Source organism: Copadichromis virginalis, linkage group LG3 (assembly GCF_057382275.1).
Source record: "Copadichromis virginalis isolate Kocher_CV1m ecotype Utaka linkage group LG3, C_Virginalis_male_GT1.1, whole genome shotgun sequence".
Classification (NCBI taxonomy): Eukaryota; Metazoa; Chordata; class Actinopteri; order Cichliformes; family Cichlidae; genus Copadichromis; species Copadichromis virginalis.
In genome coordinates, this window is record NC_140620.1 from 36,535,609 (window position 1) to 36,557,106 (window position 21,498).

A 21,498-nucleotide genomic window follows, 5' to 3' on the forward strand; every position below is an offset into this window, starting at 1 on the left:
GTTTGAAGTGAAGAGCAAAGCGTTACAATCACGGTGTATCTCGTGACTTCAGCTTAGTCACATTTGTCACAATATGTGTATATAGAGGGCGGATTGCTGGTTTCCCCTTCAGGAGGAAATAGAATGCAGCTGAGTGTGTATTTTTAGTAACAAAATTGCTTTGCATTTTTATAAAACAACTTAAAAAAATAAATTGCAACACATTCAAGTTTTGTTCTTTTTTAAAGCATAGTCTATCTAAACCAGTGGTCTCCAACCTTTTTTGCGCCACGGATCGGTTTATGCCCGACATTATTTTCACGGACCGGCCTTTAAGGTGTCGCGGATAAATACAACAAAATAAAACTAGTACCGGTACCGAAAAAAAGAAGATTTATTATTTATTTTTATTTATTTATTTTTATTTATTTATTATATAACACACGTGAAAAGACCCAGGAAAACCGAGTTAACGATAAAAATGATATCAAAATAAAGCTGAAAACCGATAAAAACCCTGAAAACTATACATTTCACACCTGAGCCTCAACTCTCGCGGCCCGGTACCAAACGACTCACGGACCGGTACCGGTCCGAGGCCCGGGGGTTGGAAACCGCTGATCTAAACTATTTGTTTTCAGAATGTTGTGATGTCTGCAAAGGTTTAGGTTAAAATAACATACCAGACGTGTTGTTTGAAATGAATGAATGCAGAGCAGAGCGTGACAATCACAGTGTGTCTTGTTGTTTGTAACTTTCGCTTACTTTCTCTTGCTGTTTCAATATCTGTCTGTGGAAGATGGGGATTGCCCTGGTTTCCCCTTCAGGAGGAAATAAAATGCAGCTGGAAGTGTTTTTTTTTTTTTTTAACAAAATAACTTTAATATAAAATAACTTTGCAGATAAAATAACTTTCAAAAATTTTATTAATTGTAACACATTCTGTTTGTTTGTTTTTTCTATTTTTAAAGTATACTTTAGCTAAAATATTCATTTTCAGAATGCTGTGATGTCTGAAAAGGTTTGGGGTTAAAATAACTTACCAAATGTGTTGTTTGAAGTGAATAAATGAAGATCAGAGCTTGACAATCACAGTGTGTCTTGTGGCATGTGACTTTCGCTTACATTATCTTGCTGTTTAAATATGTATCTGTAGAGGGTGGGGTTTGCTTGGGTTTCCCCTTCAGGAGGAAATAAAATGCAGTTGCATGTGTTTTTTTAAGTAATGAAATAGCTTTGTGTTTATATAAAACAAATAAATTAATTGCAACCATTTTTGTTCAGGTGACTGCTAATCTTCCATTATTAATTATCTCTTACCAGTGTAAGTATTTGCTTTCACTTCTGGTGCACCTGTTGTTAATTTCATCAACACCAAAGGAGCTAAAACTGATTAACAACCCCCTCTGCTACTAAACTGACTAGATCAATATCCCAGAGGTTTAACTGACTAATTGCAATAATCTTTGTTTTCTTTTTAAACTTGTCGAGTCTTGTCTAGGACATTTAGATCATTATTCTAATAATGATCTGAATGCACTGTTGTCCCAAACACGCATTGCTTTTCCAAGATCAGCTCTGTAAATTCTCTATAGGCTCCTCTAATTCATGCATTTGTTTTATCTGTTTACTTATTAATTTCTATTCATGTTATTTCAGTTATTATATTATATGTGGCATACTACGACAATGTCTAAGGCAGCGAGAGAAAAAAAGGGAAGGGTGGGGGGGTGATAGTGAAAAATGTAATTAAAAATATAATAAAAGGATAGCGTACAAATAGAAATGCAAAACGTATCGCCAACTATCGCACCTGTAAGAAAAACAAAATACATGATGCATGAGTCGACACTCCTCTTGTGGAGTGTGTGTGTGTGTGTGTGTGTGTGTGTGTGTGTGTGTGTGTGTGTGTGGGAGGGGGGGGGGGGGGGGGGGTTGATAAAATGTATTTGAAAAAGAAGGTGGGAAGTGGCAATATCACCGCCCCAAGAGTCAGAGGCACACATCCGAACATTCAAGAGAAGGAGGGAAGCGCCAGAGGTGCCACCGGCCAAAGGGAGAGATTTCCAAAGGACCAGAGGATGAGCAAAGCCCCGTGACCAGCAAAGCTATACTCTGATTAAAAAGTGTTGAACAATCATTCAAAAAAAATTTTTTTTCCAAAACCTCCTTAAGCAGCAATGATTTTAAGCAATTATTTTCACACCATTTCATGCTGGGGTGCTTGAGGTCATCATCCTGTTGTATGATGCAGTTTGGGCCTCAGATTTTGTTTTTGTTTGGTTTTTTTTGTTTTTTTGTTTTGGGGGGGGGGGGGGGGGTGATTCAGGTTGTGGTTAAGTTTAGGGATAAGGTTATGGTTAGAGTTAGGATTATGTTTAGGCTGGAATGTGTGTTACTGCCAGGAGCGTCATTCTATTGGATTTCATTGGGAACTGGCCCGATTCTTTGGATACACGAGACCAATAATAACCTGCAGCAGAATGATGGGGACAGAAAAGCGTGAGGAAGATGAGAAACAGAACACATACTTAAACAAGCTGTGGAGCTCCTAATAGACTTTTAAACTGTATTGCAACAGGTGCTACCAGAAGTCACCAAACATGATATCTGAGTTATGTCTCTGGTATTTTCCCTGACCACAGTGCAATACTTCATTTGCATTTTGCTTTTTCCTTCTTCCTTGTTTTGAGTAGTTGCTCCTGTCTACTCCTGGAGAGGGATTGTTGTTCAGGTATTAAAGACAATCCAGAACAAGCAGAAACTGAAAGTATTTGCAGTAAAGACAGTAAAGGTATTTCAAGACAGCAAATGCAGCATTTGGTGATGCCTGTGGTTTCTGGACTTCTTAACAGTCCTTACACCTAAAATTATGCTAGTTTGAGTATTTTTCAAAGTTCAAAGTCAGCTTTATTGTCAAAAGCCATATGTACAGATCGAAAACAGGATTTTAAAAATTGCAGTCCTCAGTATTACACTAAAACAACATATGAAAATATGAGACTTTTTGCCCTTCCATAGAACAAGCAGTATGTGCTACGCTGATGACTAGATTGAGTGGATGGCATGAAATAAAAAGGCCCAAGAAATAGAAAATAATGTATTTTAGAGCCAAGCTGAGCTCTTGCCTTGTCAAACACCTTTATACTTGTTGCTGTTATTGTTTTCGCTTTTTCTGCTGCAGATGTATAATTATTAGAACAGCCACAGCAAACATGCAAACTTGCTCACAAGTATTTTAATTATCCTAAACTGATGACCAACTTCTGTTGCTAACATATTTTCTGATGACTATCTAATTCACACCAAGTTTCTTTTCCTCCCTCCTTGTTTTGAGTAGTTCCTCAACCTGGAACGGTTGCCCCTGTATGCTCCTGTAGAGTGGTTGATGTTCAGTTATCAAGTACAGGGCAGAACAAGCAACAATTGCAGGTGTTTGCAGTAAAGCATCACACAAAATTCTATCTAAAAATTTTGTTGGTTTTCATGCTGGACTGTTTACCCTTTCACAGAGTAAGCAGCATGCTTGCTGCATTGATCATGGCGATCGTGGCTCAAGAGTTGCCAGTTCATCTTGTAATCGGAAGGTTGCCGCTCCCTACCTGCACTGCACATGTGTACTATATGTACCCACTGCCTGTATTTCAAATTTATATCACATCACAGAAAATTATATTGCTTTCCAGCAAATGTGCTTTTGCTGTGCTGTACTTTGTTCGATACAGTAGGAAACCATAATTGCACAGCTCAACCAAGAAGAAAGAATGTTTCAGTGCTTCACTGTTGCCATGTGAAGGGCCATTGTGTTTAAGAATCACTGTAATTAAACTGTTAATAATAATAATTAAAAAAAATGAAAACCCATTGAATTGAATTGGAAAAGTCTGCACTTCAACTGAGTATTGGGGGGAAAATGGTGGTGGTCCACATAAACAAAAATGTCTATGTCTAATTATACTTATTAGACTTGTTAGACAAGAAAAACACACCTGTTGGCAAGCATGCAAACTTGCTCACAGGTATTTCAAGCATTCTGACTTCTGTCCGACATATTTCCTCATGACTTTCTAGTTCACACACCCTGTTTTTTTTCCCTCTTCCTTGTTTTGATTAGTTATTGCAGCTAGAACTGGGGGAATTACTCAAAACAAGGAAATACTTTTGAACATCTGAAAATGGGTGTAAAAATCTAATAGGTGAACAGTTAAATCGACATTTAAAATCTAAACTGAATGTTGTTCATCTGAGGATTTATTGAATATATTTAGAATTTGCCAATGACAAGATGATTTTTCTTTATCATTTCCTGATACACAAAAACATTTTGTTCATCATACAGGTACAATTAATCGAGAGAGACTATATTTTCTTCTGTTAGACACACTTAGATCTGGTGAATAAACAGTAACATACACAGGAATGCAGCACAATGTCAAAGTGAAGGCATTACGCTTTTCATTTACTTTTTGTCTTGTTTTCTAAGAGATGCACAGAATTTTGATGAATTAGGATGACTCATTTTATTCTTATCCAAAGATTTGCAGAAACCTTGAAAAAAAAAGTGAAATCAGTGTTATGTTTATGTGGCAGTGGAATAAAGGGATTATCTTATACTTATCCAGGGTCTGATTGGTTGTTTTGAACTTTTTTAGGTTGAATTCTTTGTTTGGTGTTCTTAGTTTTGTTTATTTTTTTGTTGGGGCATTTTGGAGTTTTCATTTTTTATTTAGTTTTAGAGATCAACTTGTTCTGTCATCATCTTGTGTCGACTCACTGAGGCTAGGTTAATTCTTATGTTTGTGTTTTTCTTTTTAGTTATGGTGCTCATTTCCTTTTTTATTTTGACAGTTGTTTTATAGTGTCTTGTGTTTACCCTCATCCCTGTCAACTACTTCTCTCATTGTCTTTGAATATCTACACCTTTCCCTTCCATATGATTAATAATGTGTCAGTGACACTAGGACCACCTCTAAAGAGACACCCACTGTAAGAGTTAAATACCTGTGACACTGTCAGTTGTTTTAGCCTCTTGGATGAGAGGAAAAGCATCTTCGTGAACCTACAGTGGTCCAGTTGCCTTCTTTAAGCACTCAACACAACCTTTCAGTAAGCATGTCAGCAAGGGGGAAAATGCACCCCATCAAAGACAATTTATTCATTTATTTTTGGATAACACATAATATAGAAATATTCTACTTGATGTTCTTATTGAAGAAATATAGTTATTTAAAAGTAGGAAGTAGCTTAATTTATCTAGAGGAACAGGTTTTGTGATTTGGTAGAAATACCAGAGTACAAACCGAGTCGACTTTAAAAAGATTTTCACTTTATTAAAAGTTTTTTGTTAAACAAAGAATTAATTTCTTTAGCTTACAAAACAGAAAAAAAAGAAAAAAAAGAAAAAATTCTCTTACTGAGCAGCATGAAAACAACTGATAATTTGGGTAGTTTTATAAAATCTCATTTTTGAAACAAGGAATTTTAAAACCTGTGATGTTGTATCACAGATTCTGTGTTTCTGATTCATGTGCCATATTGGACATAGCCCTTTTTTATGGTGTGATTATATGATAACAAGAATAATAACAAGCAACAGGAACAAAAATGATAAGAGGAGGGTCCCAGCCAATGGTGCTTTGAGAAAAAACCATGACAGAAGCAACGAGTAGAAAACAAGCACCAGTAATACCACTCCAAGATGTTGTTTTATCAACTGTATCACAGCTCTTATTTTTTGTATTAGCCGTGCTACGCCTACTGCTCCTCCAGTGACTACAGCTGCTGCTGCTGCTGCCACATATCCTGCTGCTGTGCCTCCAGCACCTGCTGTACCAGCACTTGCACCTGCTCCTGTTGCTGCTGCCAAACTTTCTACGGCTGCTGGTACTCCTATAGCTGTTGATAATGCTCCAGCAGTTACACCACCTCCTATAGCTGTTGATAATGCTCCATCAGTTACACCACCTCCTATAGCTGTTGATAATGCTCCAGCAGTTACACCACCTCCTATAGCTGTTGATAATGCTCCATCAGTTACACCACCTCCTATAGCTGTTGATAATGCTCCAGCAGTTACACCACCTCCTATAGCTGTTGATAATGCTCCATCAGTTACACCACCTCCTATAGCTGTTGATAATGCTCCATCAGTTACACCACCTCCTATAGCTGTTGATAATGCTCCAGCAGTTACACCACCTCCTATAGCTGTTGATAACACTCCAGCAGCTACACCACCTCCTGCAGATGCTCCACCACCTACAGATGCTCCACCTCCTAATAGTTTGTTTTCTCTTGCACTCTTTTTGTGGTTTATCTTCCACTTTTCCTTCCGTCTTTTCTTGAGGTTCCTTTTCTTCTAGTGTTTTATTTGGTCCTTCATCTTGTTCTAGTTCATTTGATTTTCCAGTTGTTTTTTCTTCTTGTTTTCTTCTTTTTCTTCTTTCCATCTCCATTTCCTCTTTTTCATCCGTTGCAGTGCCATCTTTCTCTATTGCATTTGTTGATCCTGGTGTTAAAACTACAACAGCTGACCCAGAGAAAGCCTTTGCCATGGATTCTGCTGCAGTGCCTGCAAGTTTGATCATTTAATTCTTAGAGACACTGCTGTTAGCCTTATTACAGATGTCTACTTGTGGCAACATCTTGTTAGTGTAGCACACTCCCTTGTTTTCTTTAACTACCTGGTTTATTGTGTTTAGCAGGTCTACCACTTTAAACTGGCTACTGTCACCCTGTCGGTTGTATTTATTAATTATGTGGTATCGGCTCTTGCACTTCTTCACCAGGTCACTCAGATATTCATTCTGAGCTATGAACTCTTTTACCTCCATTTTATCTGAGTCTGGGCCATCCTGAGTAAAGACAACTGCAGCATATTTGAAAACTTCCTCTGAGAAATACTGGTTTATTTTCTCAATAACAGCCTGCTGCTGCTGCTCTGTGGATTTCTCCGCTTTGAGCACAATGAGAAAAGCATGAGGCCCTGGAGTGCACTCAGTGATACACCTCAGTATTTCAGGCTTCAGCTTATAGGTGTTTTCACTCTTGTATGCTTTTCATACATGTTTCATACAAGACAGATAAAAACTTTATAAGATTTATATATATCTTTTCCATATGGGAGTATTTCAGGCTTCAGCTCCTCCTCTGATCTACCTGAGCCAGCGAAATCAGGAGTGTTGATCAGGGTAATCCTTCTTCCATGGAGAGATTTGGACTCAGTTTGACATTCAGTGTTGTTAACCTGGAGCACGTCTTCTCCATGGTGTTTGCTAGGCTGCTTTTCCCAGCAGCACAACCCTGTACAATTTTTCCACTGGAAAGAAGTGACGACAGAAAATTAATAGAGCATTTGAGTACTCATATGTTGTAATATTGAGCTCCAAAAATATACATATATGTGTCTGGTGTTCAGCCAGAGGTTTGTGCTAAAAAAAAAGATGTGACTCTGTACACTGTCAAACACGCCCTCCCAGACTCCTCCATTTTATTTACAAAAAAGAAAAAAACATAGGGCCAGGAGAGCAGTCAGTGATGATGCTTTCCTCGGAGACACAACTGAGTCAAACTCATGTCTCCTCAAGCATGTTGTTACCTTTGATGTACTTTTGAACCCCAGCTGCTTTTCCTTCCATGACAATCATTGTTGGTGGCACTAAAAAGGCAAAACGAGTGAAAATAACACATTAGACAATTCTGTTTTTCTGTCAATGCTTGCCGTCAGACTGGGGTCTGGGATGCAGGGCCTCCCTGCTACTGCAGATAAGGAGGTGGTCCGCTTGCCTCCACCCCAGAGAGAAGGGTTACATCTCCTGGGTCTAGGTGCGGCTTGCCCCTCTGAGGGCGGGGGTACCTGGACCTGGGATATAGAGTATGTTTGGGGAGTGCGACTGTCTGTGCAGTGTCTATTTGTGTCTGTCTACACGTTGGGTGAGCGCCGAGTATTTGGTGGTGCATATGGGGTGGGAATGCACGTCTGTGTCCGCGTGTGCCTGTTCGTCTGTGTCTATATGTCAGGTTGGGTCTTAGACTCAACCTCTCTGGGTACATCTCAGGCCCTCTAAAGTACGGAGGCCTATCTCCCCTCACCACACTCCCTGCCGGTGGCTGATGCCCTCAGACGTTGGTGTGTTGGTGGTCCTTGGCGTCCGGGGCTGGGCGCTCATGTATGTACCGGCTCACTCCTGGTGGCCTATTGGTGGGGCCGGGCGCCTGTGGCCCGGCTGGGCCCCTTCCGGGGGGTGGGATGCCCTCAGACCTCTGGCCTCTGGGCCTGAAGCTCGGTCCTCTCTGGCACAGCTGGCTGCCGGCAGAGCCCGCGGACACGCCACTGCAACCCCCTCTGGCCTCTGCTCCGTAGCTGCTGGGTGACCTCTCGTTTGGGGCTCTACTCAGCTCTTCCCAGGAGGGTGGCACGGTTCCCCCCCTTTTGGTGGTCCTCCTCGGGTCCTTGTACTCTGGGGCCTCTGGATATCTGGGGCCTGGATCTCCTCCATACCTGCTTCATGCCCTGAGGGGCGGGGCTATGGCTCCCCACACTCCCTAGCAGATCGTTACATGGAGAAACCTTTGGAATACAAGCATGCTGATCCACACAGGTGTGCACACAGGTGTTCACAGACGCGGACTACACCTTTCTTGGCTGCTGCCTCAAAGCACATTGTGCGCTGTCTATCTTGCGTGCTGCACAATATCGTTTAATATTTAGTATCTACTGTTATCTACTGCTAGCTAGTTTATTGTGATGGTGCTGTTTTTTTATTATGTTGCTCTTTGTTGTTTGCTTTCTCTTCTGTTTTTTTTTCTCCATACAGGTGATCCAGGTGTTTTGTTTGTTTTTCTTTTTTCCTCCCCCCTTTCTCACCGCCTCTTCTCCCCTCTGGTTTTCTTTCTCTCCCTCTCTTTCTTTCATTCTTTCTCCCTGTCCTATCCCCCAGTCATGTCTGTCCCGTTTGTAGCAACCGAAAATAAAATAAATTCATAATTATAATAAAGGTCAATCAAATGGACCAATATGGCAAGGACATGATGATCCACTTGGTAAAATAAATCCGCTTGGCATCTTTCTTGGCCTTAAGACAACAATTCTGATGGCTAAAGATCCAAACGGGACAAAAAAAAGGAAAAAAAAAAAAGACAATTCTGTTTTTGTAGAGTTGTTTATTCATATTTCTGTAAAAAAAAATTACTAATATCAGCTCAGTTCATTTGCTACATTGCATAGAGAGAAATAAAGTCATACTTTGCAAAAATCACATTAGATGAAATGACACAGAAATACTGCATTTATTTGTTTAGTTATTCAAGATACCTGTCATGTCATCTTTCTGTGCTTCTCGTGGTGTTACCACTTTAGCGCTCACGTTTTCCTGCAAACCTGCTACATTTTGACAGAAAGCTTCTGTGAGAGATCCAGCTGCAGGGCCTGTTAATTTGATCCATACGTGCTTAGAGATGCTTTCCCTGATTTTAGCAGAGGGATGGGGGATTCCAGAGTGTTCTAGAAGAGATAAATTGCAGTGTTTAATTAATGGTGTACATTTATGTAGCTGGAAAATCCATTATCACTCATTTATGCTTTTGCTGAAACAATTGCACATATTTGTAAAATTCTTAAATCACCAGAAGAGGTTAAAAACATCCACAAAATGATGACGGCATAGGAGAAACGTGACATTGCATTCTGTGGAGCCGCAATAAGAATCAAAGTAACATATCTGCCTTCATGCAGCATGTCGAGTTGGTTTGGCAAAGCATGATCACGAGCTCCAAAACCAAAGATACTTTTTAAAAAGTTCATGTTCATATGATGTCATCTTTTTAACACTAACTTTACAAGAACATTTTTAAACTACCTCTTTAGACATTCTAGAGTTGCATTTATTTGAGTTGTACAATCTATAACTTTAATCCAAACTGTAACTCACTGTGAGGAATGTGTTTTGGCTGAAAATGTACATTTTAAATGCATGCATGAGATGGGCTATGTATGTGTTCTCTAGATTTATTTTTAGCACTTAAAATCTGTAAGTGTCAATGTCATGCATTACTCTAATATTTATAAACTCTCTTGAATTTTCACACAGGTCAGTAACTCCTAAGGCACCTTCAGGTGAAAATGGGCATTGAAGACAGTAAGCAACATCTCTGCTCTACTAATGTTTGGTTTTGGCTCCATCTAGTGGTTCCTCAAATATAATGCAATGTTATGTCATCAAGCTTTGTTCTCGTTGGTTTCACTTTTGATTTCTTGGTCTCTTTGATCCTGCATTCACTGCGCGGCCTTTTAGGGGGACTGACAAAAAACAAGCTAATTTGATTTGTTTGTTTGTTTTTTATTCAATTATAAAAAGGTAGAAAATGCCATTCAGATCAAAGGTATTTAATGCAATCTGGCTGACAGACTAACATGATGAGTCATGTGTCATAAAAAATCAAAAGTGCCAGCAGGCTACGTGCTTGGTTTGGTCCGACATTTCTGTGATTGTGATTTCATCACAATAGTCTCAAAGCACCAACCAAGTGTCGTTTCCTTCGATTATTTAGTAGACTTATCGAAATGCACATGGTCGTTATGACTGCAGAATATTAGGGTTAAAATAACTTACCAGGCATGTTTGCAGCACTATTGCTGTTTGAAAAGTTGGGGTGGAGAGAGCTGCGGATTTCAGTTTGAGTGGAAATAAAAAGTGCAGCTGAATGTTTGTTTTCAGTTGCTGAATTCTGCATTTGCAGAATATCTTAACACAGATGTGAGGTTTGCCCTTCTAGACTAGAACAGAAAAGATAACTGTTCCAGTGGTCTTGCTATGAGCTCCTATATGCATTCTTTTCTTTTTGTGCCCTTGCCACATGGTGTAAATTCAGTAGAAAGTACCGTATATAGCTACACATGACTGGTTGCAGATAAGACACATCCTTTGTGCAGAAACATGCTGAACATTAAAGGATAGAAGAAGCCCAGGTCTAATATTAAGTCAGATTTTAAGTTTTCTTGTTAATATTGATTTTATTCACCTTGCTACGACATCATACATTTCAGAAAGCCAAAACAAGAAACTATAATCTATTATGAATAAACACAAACATACAAATGTTAAAATGGGTAAATTCATCTTTTCTAAGTAGAATAGAATAGAATTCAACTTTATTGTCATTGCACATGCACAGGTACAGGGCAACGAAATGCAGTTTGCATCCATCCAGAAGTGCTTTAGTGATATAGATATATTACAATATATATTAGCAATAATATAGATATGTGAGTATAATGGGTCTATTATGGTATGTTATAATGTACACGGTATGAAGTATGTTGTGAATATTCTATAACTATAAGTATGTACAGGCTGTAGTGAGTACAAGCTATGTACAGGATATGTACAGGCTATAAATATGAAAAACTATACAGAATATGAAATAAATAACTTTACAGAATCTGGGATATACAGCTATACAGAAATGGGAACTATGCAAGTTGTAAACAGTTGTAGGATTAAAGATTATCGAATGTACAGAATGATTATTTACACAGAGCTATACAGTAGTGCAGTTAAGATAAGTGAGGGTGTAGATAGTTTCTACAGAGGCTATATAAAGTGCTAGTGGTTGTGAGTGGTGGTTCAGTCCATGTTATTATTGTGTTTGAGGGTACAGTTGTCCATTGTGGGTGTGTGTATGTTCAGTCCATGAGTTTAACGTGGGTCAGATGTCAGGAGGCAGAGTTCAGGAGTCTGACAGCTGTGGGGAAGAAGCTGTTCCGGTACCTGGTGGTCTTAGTCCGGAGGCTCCTGTAGCGCCTCCCAGAGGGCAGGAGGGTGAAGAGTCCATGTGATGGGTGACTGGGGTCTTTGATGATTTTCCCAGCCCTTTTCAGACACCGCTTCCTGTAGATGTCTTTTATGGCAGGAAGTGGTGCTCCGGCGATGCGCTGGGCAGTTTTCACGACCCTCTGCAACGCCTTCCGGTCCGAGGCAGAGCAGTTCCCGTACCAGACTGTTATACAGTTGGTCAGGATGCTCTCGATGGTGCAGCGATAGAAGTTCACCAGGATGTCTGAGGACAGGTGGTTCTTCCTCAGAGTCCTCAAGAAGAAGAGGCACTGGTGAGCCTTCTTGACCAGCTTGGAGCAGTTGGTCGTCCAGGTGAGATCCTCGGAGATGTGGACTCCCAGGAACTTGAAGCTGCTCACACGCTCCACAGCCGTCCCCTTAATGTGGATGGGTGGATGTGGGTCAGCATTCCTCCTGTAGTCCACGATGAGCTCCTTGGTCTTCTCGGTGTTAAGCAGCAGGTTGTTTCTGTCGCACCACTCAGCCAGACGATCCACCTCCTCCCTGTAGGCGGCCTCATCGTTGTCACTGATGAGGCCAATCACCGTGGTGTCATCTGCAAACTTAATGATGGTGTTGGAACCATCAGCAGGTCTGCAGTCGTGGGTGAAGAGGGAGTAGAGGAAAGGGCTCATCACACAGCCTTGTGGTACACCGGTGTTCATCGTGATTGTAGATGAGCAGCGGTTATCCAGCCGGACATGTTGGGGGCGGTTGGTCAGGAAGTCCAGTAACCATTTGCAGATGAGGGAACTGATACCCAGGTCTGTCAGTTTCCTGATGAGTTGTGAGGGTTGGATTGTATTGAATGCTGAACTGAAGTCTATAAACAGCATTCTGGCGTAGGTGTTGTTGTTGTCCAGGTGTGAGAGGACAGAGTGCATTGCGATGGAGACTACATCCTCTGTGCTCCTGTTCCGGCGGTATGCGAATTGGTGGGGGTCCAGGGTGGGGGGGAGACAGGATTTGAAGTGTGCTAGGACCAGTCGCTCTAAGCACTTAGTGATGATGGGGGTGAGTGCTACTGGGCGGTAATCATTGAGGCAAGATGGGTTGGAGTTTTTGGGTATCGGGACGATGGAGGTGGATTTGAAGCAGGCCGGTACCACAGCGTGGGCCAAGGACAGATTGAATATGTCTGTGAGCACTCCTGCAAGCTCCCCAGAACACGCTCTGAGAACACGCCCGGGGATGCCATCAGGGCCTGCAGCCTTGTGGACATTGATCCTGCTCAGCACCGCTCCTACATCGGTGGGGGAGAGAGTCATAGGTTGGTGGTCTGGCGTCATGTCTGCTTTGGTTGTGGTTGTGGGGTTCCCTCGCTCAAAACGAGCATAAAAGTTGCTGAGCTCGTTGAGGAAGGAGACATCAGAGGATGCGGGGGAGGGTTTGGTGGTCCTGTAGTCTGTGATGGTCTGGAGTCCTTGCCACATGCGTCGGGGGTTGGAGTTGGAGAAGTGTTCTTCTACCTTCTTTTTGTAATGGTGTTTGGCTTTTTTGATGCCCTTCTTTAGATTAGCCCTGGCTGTACTGTAGGCGTGTGCATCTCCTGACCTAAAGGCAGTGTTGCGGGCCTTCAGGAGGAGACAAACATCCCGGTTCATCCAAGGCTTCTGGTTGGGGTACATGGTGATCCGTTTCTGGGTGGTGACACTGTCTGTGGTTTTGGAGATGTAATCCAGTACAGATGAGGCGTACTGGTCCAGGTCTGTGTGGGTGAACATATTCCAGTCTGTGTTTTTAAATCTGTCCTGGAGCACTGCGTCTGTCCCCTCTGGCCACACTTTAATTGTCCTCACAGCAGGTTTCACACGTTGGATGAGTGGTGAATACCGAGGTGTGAGGAACAGGGAGAGATGGTCCGATTCTAAGTGTCTGTATCCCTAAAGGTTTAATCGCATTTACACCAGGACATTATTCTAAATACGATACTAAATCAGTTGTTATGAAGCATATAACAATTCAATTCAGCTTTTTTTTCTATATCTCCAAATCACAACAACAGTTTCCTTATATTAGACATTGCATGTTGGTTTAAAATCTAACAGTGCAAACATGTACTTTTTAATACTTGGGAATATAAATATACCTTTTGTGGTATATTATCACTATATTGCAATGTCTGTATTGTTAAATCATATACAATGCAATTGTTAATGGAACTAAGAACACACACATGTACACTATCTCTTAATTTCATGACAAGAATAATAGCAAGCAACAGTAACTGTAAGCAGAAAAGGGTCCCAGTAAGTAGCAAATCGAGAAAAGGCCATGGCAGAAGCAATACATTTGGGGGGGGGGGGGGTTGGTAAGTCCAAGACTAGGGCCTAAGGACCTTGGAAAGAAAAGCGTCTGGACTTCTTTGAGTTGCTTGAAGACGTTTCACCTCTCATCCAAGAAGCTTCTTCAGTTCTAAGGTCAAAAGGTGGGGAGTCCCAGATTTAAACCCAGTGGGAGTTTCCCCCCAAAGAGGGACAAAGAACCCCTGATGATCCTCTACCTAATCACATGAGCCAAGGTGTGAAAGCGGGTGTGGGTCCCAATCAGCCAAGGTTTCGGGTAAACTCATAGTGAAACTTGGCCACACCCTATCATGTGATTTCCTGAGGTCAGATGGCCCAGGATGTGAGTGGGTGTTAAGGGGTCTGGGAAGGGAACTCAAAACTGGATTATTGATGGCAGACAATTGGTGTCGTAAACCACCGCCTCTGTTCAAAGATGGTCGCTCACAGTGGACATAGATGGCTTCTTTCACTCCTCTTTCAAACTATCTGTCCTCTCTGTCCAAAATGTGAACATTGGCATTCTCAAAAGAGTGTCCTTTATCCTTAAGATGCAGATGGACAGCTGAGTCTTGTCCTGTGGAGGTGGCTCTTCTATGTTGTGCCATGCGCTTGTGAAGTGGCTGTTTGGTCTCTCCAATGTAGAGGTCCTGGCATTCCTCGCTGCAGGGCGATCGTGGCTCAAGAGTTGGGAGTTCGCCTTGTAATCGGAAGGTTGCAGGTTCGAGCCCCGGCTTGGACAGTCTTAGACAGTCTCGGTCGTTGTCGTTGTGTCCTTGGGCAAGACACTTCACCCGTTGCCAACTGGTGGTGGTCAGAGTGTGTGTGTGTGTGTCAGACACAGGTGGCGCCAGTGTCCGGCAGCCTCGCCTCTGTCAGTGCGCCCCAGGGTGGCTGTGGCTACAATGTAGCTTGCCATCACCAGTGTGTGAATGGGTGGATGACTGGATATGTAAAGCGCTTTGGGGTCCTTAGGGACTAGTAAAGCGCTATATAAATACAGGCCATTTACCATTTACCACTGTACAGCATACACCACATTGTTAAGTCTGTGTTTTGGAGTTTTGTCTTTCGGGTGAACCAGTTTCTGTCTGAGTGTGTTGCTGGGTCTGAAATACACTGGGATGTCATGCTTGGAGAAAACTCTCCTGAGTTTCTCTGATACACCGGCTACATAGGGGATGACAATGTTGTTGCGTCTGTCCTTCTTATCCTCCCTGGCTGGTGTCTGATCTTCTTTTCTGTGCATCTTTGCTGACTTTATGAACGTCCAATTAGGATAACTGCATATTTTAAGTGATTCCTTTACATGTGTGTGTTCCTTCTTTTTCCCTTTAGGCTTAGAGGGAACATGTTCTGCCCGGTGGTGTAGGGTCCTAATTACTCCAAGTTTGTGTTCCAGAGGGTGATGGGAGTCAAAGATGAGGTACTGGTCCGTGTGTGTGGGCTTTCAGGAAAGGCACACAGTTATCCTTTGTGTCTTCCCTGGTGAACTTGATGTTTTTGTCCACGGCGTTAATGTGCGCAGTGAAGGATTCCACTTCTTGCCTTTTGATTTTGACCCAGGTGTCGTCTACATGTCTGTACCAGTGGCTGGGTACTCTCCCTTTAAAAGAGCCAAGAGCCTTTATTTCCAGTTCCTCAATGTAAAAGTTGGCTACAAGATTAGGGCCCTTTCTCAATTCTAAGTACGCAAGTACGTACTCGCGTTCTCGGCGAGACCGCACGGAAGTACGGGAGTACAGACATGCCGAGAACGCGAGCACGAATATTGATAAAGTTTACCTTTATGTACAAAATCGGAATATCGCAAAATATTTTTTAAAAATTGCAATAATATCGTATCGTGCGTTAAGTATTGTGATAATATCGTATTGTGGGATGTATGGTGATTCCCACCTCTAATAAATAACAGTGAGACATTCCAAATACATGAAGTCACACATGTGCTTCAAATACAGTAATGAACCACCAGGTCATCATCCAATTTCACCTGTAATCTTGTATCACCATTGCTCTCTGAGCTTTGTATTGGTTCTTCTGTCAACTGACAAATAGGACAAATATGACAATAGGAATAAAATGTGTAGCTGCTTCAGTGTTTCTGTCAATTTGTGCAGATCTTGACTCATCAGTAATGTTTGTAGGGTGAGTGCATTTTAAAACTGTGCAAACTGCACTACAAGGTGGAATATTTGCAAAATCTGACTACCTTATGATATTTTGTCTCAAAAATTAACCCTATGAATATGTCAGTACCATTAGGATGAAATTATTGTGTCACCAACATTTTAACTTTAGACATATAACTTTAACAGCCTCTGTAAACTAATATCCTGGCTTGCTCGAGGCTGCCGTTTTCTCTGACAGTTTCAATCAAAATTAGAAATGTTACTCTGGGAGACTGAGAGAACTAATAGTGCTGCCTGCTGTGCAGTTAGTTTCCAAAACACGTTATTCATGGTCAGTGTTGGTCAAGTTACTTGAAAAAAGTAATCAGTAACTAATTACTGATTACTTCCCCAAAAAAGTAATCCCGTTACTTTACTGATTACTTATTTTCAAAAGTAATTAATTACTTAGTTACTTTTTAAAAACACGATTTACAACCTGAATAGGTAATAAAGTGATAGATCTTTCAGCCCAATTCTACTTTTTCTGCATAATCCATCATACAAAATGTAATCAAATGGAAAAGTCTCTTTTTTTTTAACTTGTTTTATCAGTTTTAATCTTTTAACTTTATGCATCAAGCAAAAATTTAATTATATGCAACATTCTCTGACTTGAATAAATTAGTTTAACATTTAAACCTATTTTCTGCACATTCCAGCACATAAAATAAAATATTTTTTGTGTTTACACTCACTCTTTCAAATAGATGCAAGTAAAACACAGCAGAAAATAAATAAAGTCAAAGACTCAGCGGTCCTGTTGCTCTATTTTCACCTGTAACGCAGGACTGGGGTAGGCGGAGGTTTACCCTGGTGCAGGTGTGCCGCGGTCAGTTGAAGAATCCGCGAGTTTCTCTGTGAATTTCCCATTATGTCGTAGTGCACTCGGTGCTTGCTCGGAAGTTTAGGGGTTTTTTTCGCTGTAAAAAGTTTTCTTCCCACGCACAACGGACACTAATGTTTTTGTCACTTTTTATGGAATCAAACTCAAAGTAAGGTCAGTACTTCCACGCTTTAAACGCTGCACGCTCATACTCTCTCCCACAATCGATATGTGATCCATTGTTGATCTGCACACAGCTGTTGTCACTAACGGCGCACTCGCTTACGTCACTGTCATGAGACATTCTCGCAAAAAAATCACGGTTTTAGTAATGCAGTAACGCAGCGTTCCTACGGGAAAGTAACGGTAATCTAATTACCGATTTTGCAATAGTAATCCCTTACTTTACTCGTTACTTGAAAAAAGTAATCAGATTGGTTAGTTTTCTGATGCCCATCTCTGTTCATGGTTACATACAGTTTTAGACTGATGTGGGCCAAAGCCTAGCATAGCCTGTAACGTTATTATGACGGACACATTTTATGCGTTAACTTGGCTTTAAGTGACTTACAGGTTTCTGTGAAAAATACTTTCTTATATCCAGGTCCTTCCTTTTTGCTGCCGTCCTCCTCGCAGTGCAGGCAGTGTTGCCAACTCCTCAGTAAGGAAAATCGCTATTGGTTGTCCTAAAAGTCGCTAGAAGTCGCTAAATGACGTCATCGCCTAATTTGCATAATTGGTCATGCTAATCTAATTGTAACCTATGTTGTTGGAGAGAGAAATAACATCGTGGAAGAGACATAAAGTGAGTAAAAAATGTCCTAAATGCATTTAGAGTTTATTTATAACTACAAATTAAATTTCTTTTAGCAATTATTGTTTTTTTAATGTCACAATTCCAACCCTGCTCCTTTACCCGGGCTTGGACCGGCAAAAGTGACCCGAAATAGGCACTCTGGTGGAGTTACTTTGTGTGTGTGTGTTTATAAGTCGTTTTAAACCTTGTGATCCACAAAACAGCATAAGAGTAAAAGAGTAAAAGAAGAACTGACTGCGTTACAGTAACCGCTGCTTGTTGAGAGTAAAAGCAATACGCGCTTTCACGTCTTTTTTGTTAAGGGGTCTGAAAACTCGCTAAATATAGCGACAAAGTCACTAAGTTGACAACACTGAGCGCAGGTTTGCCGCTGCTAAAACTAAACAGAGCTCCCTGAAAGGCACAGCCAATCACATTGGCCATATTTGTCACATGACGTAGGACTCCAGTAGAGAACGTAATTTAACTCTTTCTGCACCGCTGGGTGAATGAGACGTTGACAGATCGTTTTTTTCTTTCTATCGGGTTTGTTTTTCTTTATTCGAAGAGATCGAATTATTGGTGGGGACAATTCAATAACCACTGGATATTGGTGGGGACACGTCCCTTCCGTCCATGCCAAATCTACGCCCTTGCTCTGCAGAAACTTGGCAACCTCTGCACAGGGGGTTAATAAAGGCAAGAAACCTTTTTCTGTTGTAATTTAAAGACCACGAATGTTGTGAGAAAGCGTGTTTTCATGAATTGAAAGAAAACTAACCTTCCCGCTAGGGCTGGGCCATATTATACCGTTCACGGTAATACCGGTATAATGTTGGGCAATGATAAGAAAATGAAATATCGCGATAGAATATGGCTAAAACATGCATACTTTGGATCAGGTTTGCTTTTTCAAGTACTGGCAACTTACTAGATTTGAAACTGTCAGTTTCTTTTTTTCATAATAGGCTTAGAACAACACCTTGTTTTCTCAGGATAGTGATTCCTGTCATCTGAGAATCCTACTGACTAAAACTCATGTCAACTCATATATGCTGTTACCTTTGATGTACTTTTGACCCCCAGCTGCTCCTCCCATAAATATCATTGTTGATGGCTCTAGAAAAGCAAAATGAGGAAGAATAACATGTACTGATTAGCGTATTTGGTTAGGGCTGTTTTTTTAATATTGCCACAAGAAAGACTATTAATCTCAGTTTAGCTAATTTGCTTTAGAACATTGAAAGGAAATAGGCAATGTTTTTTGACTACCCTGGATAAAATGTCACCAAAATGCTGTATTTGTATATTTATTTAGAATACCTGTCTCAGGTTTGATTCTTCCAACCTCTTTCTGTGTTTTGTCTTCTCCTTCTGTTGTCACTCCTTTTGCTTCCGTCTTTTTTATCATGGTTTCCTTCAAAACTGTAACGCTTGGACCGAAGAAGGCTTTTTTCAAAGGATCAACTGCAGGGTCTGTTAAGTTGATCCATATCTGCATAGAGACACCACCTGGATTCATTGGTTCTAAAAGACACAAATACCAATGTATAATTAATATACAAATACCAAGAAAAGGCTTCAAGAGCAACTTGAAGCTGGATTCTATCCAGCCATAGCCAGAGCATCCGCATACTACTCATTAAAGTCAAAGTCTGTCTTTGTGTTTCTTGGGGGTTTTCTGAACAAAGGATGATCAAACACTCTGAGGTCAAAACAGAGTTAAATTTTATTTAACATTGAAATGTTACATTTATTATTGGCTTTTTTTTAATTCTGGAGACCACATATTAGTAAAAAAAAATAAAATATTGAATGTAATTCAGTTAATAGATTATCACAATGATCCATGCCTCACAAATACCCAATACCAGAAGCATTTTTTTTCTCCAACGAGGCTGCATGCTTGTCTTCATGTAACGTTTTTGCATTTGCCATTACTGACTTACACACAATAGGCTTAAAGCATCATCCAAGTGTATTAGTTTTCAAAACGCAGATATTGTGATGTCCACAAAGTATTAGTGTTAAAAGAACTTACCAGACATGGTGTTTGAAGTGAAGAGCAGAGCTTGACAATCACAGAGTATCTTGTTGTTTGTGACTTCAGCTTAGTCTCATTTGTTAAAATCAGTGTTGGGACTAACGCGTTATTAAGTAACGCGTTACAGTAACTACGTTATTATTGTGGTAACGAGCATGGTAACTAGTTATTATGCCAAAACCAGGAACGCGTTACTCGTTACTGAGATTTAGATAGGCTCGTTATTCGTTAGTTCGTGTGGTGGCTATCACGGAGCTTCCACAGATTCAATAACATTAGCAAGTGGTGGAGGCCAGCAGGTGGATGAGGGAAAGGGGACGCAGGAGGAGAGACCGAAGCGACCGCTGGTCTGAGTGTCAGGTGAACTGAACTTCAGGTAAGAAGTTATAACCTGCAGTCTATCTGGGTCAGATATGAACCAAGTTTAGGTGGAGTTTATTTTCGTTATGCTGACTTTTTCGTCTAGCTAGCATGAGGGAGTTTCTATACAGCTGGGTGGGTGCTATGATGTTACTGATGTTGAACTTTATTTTGTTCATAAGGTTAATTATTAGAGTTGCCAACCGTCCCGTAAAAAACAGAATCGTCCCGTATTCAGAGAAAATATTACGCGTTTCGTATTGAGGTGAAAAGGAACATTTTGTCCCGGACTTCAGCTAGAATGAAAAAAGACACAAAGCTGGATTTATTCTGTCGTTACGCTGCACAGCTGCCTCTTCTTCTCTCATTCTCTCCTGTTTCTACTACAATCATGAAACTGATCAATGATCAGCTGATCGGCTTTTCTCTTGTTTGTTTATCGCCCACTTCACGCCAGAAAGAAGAAACCAGCGGATGTTGCGCTAAACAACAGCAGCACGTTTAAGCTTGATCAGCTGTTGTTAGAATTTATTTAATATTAATTTCTAGTATCAGCTGATGTTTGCTGGAGCCACAGCTGTAAAGCTGCTGGTCATGATGTCGGTTTGGATATGTGGTGAGAGGGAAACATGAGGATGAAACCAGGAGATGTCCTTACTGAATCATCAGAGCTGTGATGGAGAAACAGGTTTACCTTTTAGGTGACATGGATGAGTTGAAGGGAAGTTATGAACTGTTTCTGAGAGACAAATAACCCCAGGATCCTTTTTTAGGTAGCTGACTGTGCTAGCTGGTAACTGTGCAGGGGCGGATCTAGCAAAGTGTTGCCAGGGGGCCAGGTAGGGCATTAACAGGGAAAGGGGGGCACAAAGAAATACTTTTCTTTCTTATTCTCATTTAAAATGTCTAGCTTTTAAAAAATAATTATCTGAGTCTTACAACAAACGATTGATAGATTGATACATATATACCATCAGAACAGTGTACATCACTGTCACAACAGTGTTTGTTCATTCAACCAACTGTTAACTAGGGCTGAACGATATATCGCATTTGCGATAATATCGCGACATGATCAAGTGCAATTTTCTAACCGCAAAGGCTGCGATTATACTCTGGACATGTCCAAATTCATGGGCTGCATCCTCCTGAGGCCGCATTTGTAGACCGATTACGTCACAGCGACGTGCCGAAGGCTGTCCA

The 21,498-nt window shown here is 41.0% G+C and overlaps 1 pseudogene; it reads right to left on the reverse strand.

Moving 5' to 3' along the window:
• Positions 1-6,125: 6,125 nt before the first annotated feature.
• On the reverse strand, positions 6,126-19,939 carry LOC146714432 (uncharacterized; annotated as a pseudogene).
• Between the last annotated feature and the right edge of the window lie 1,559 nt (positions 19,940-21,498).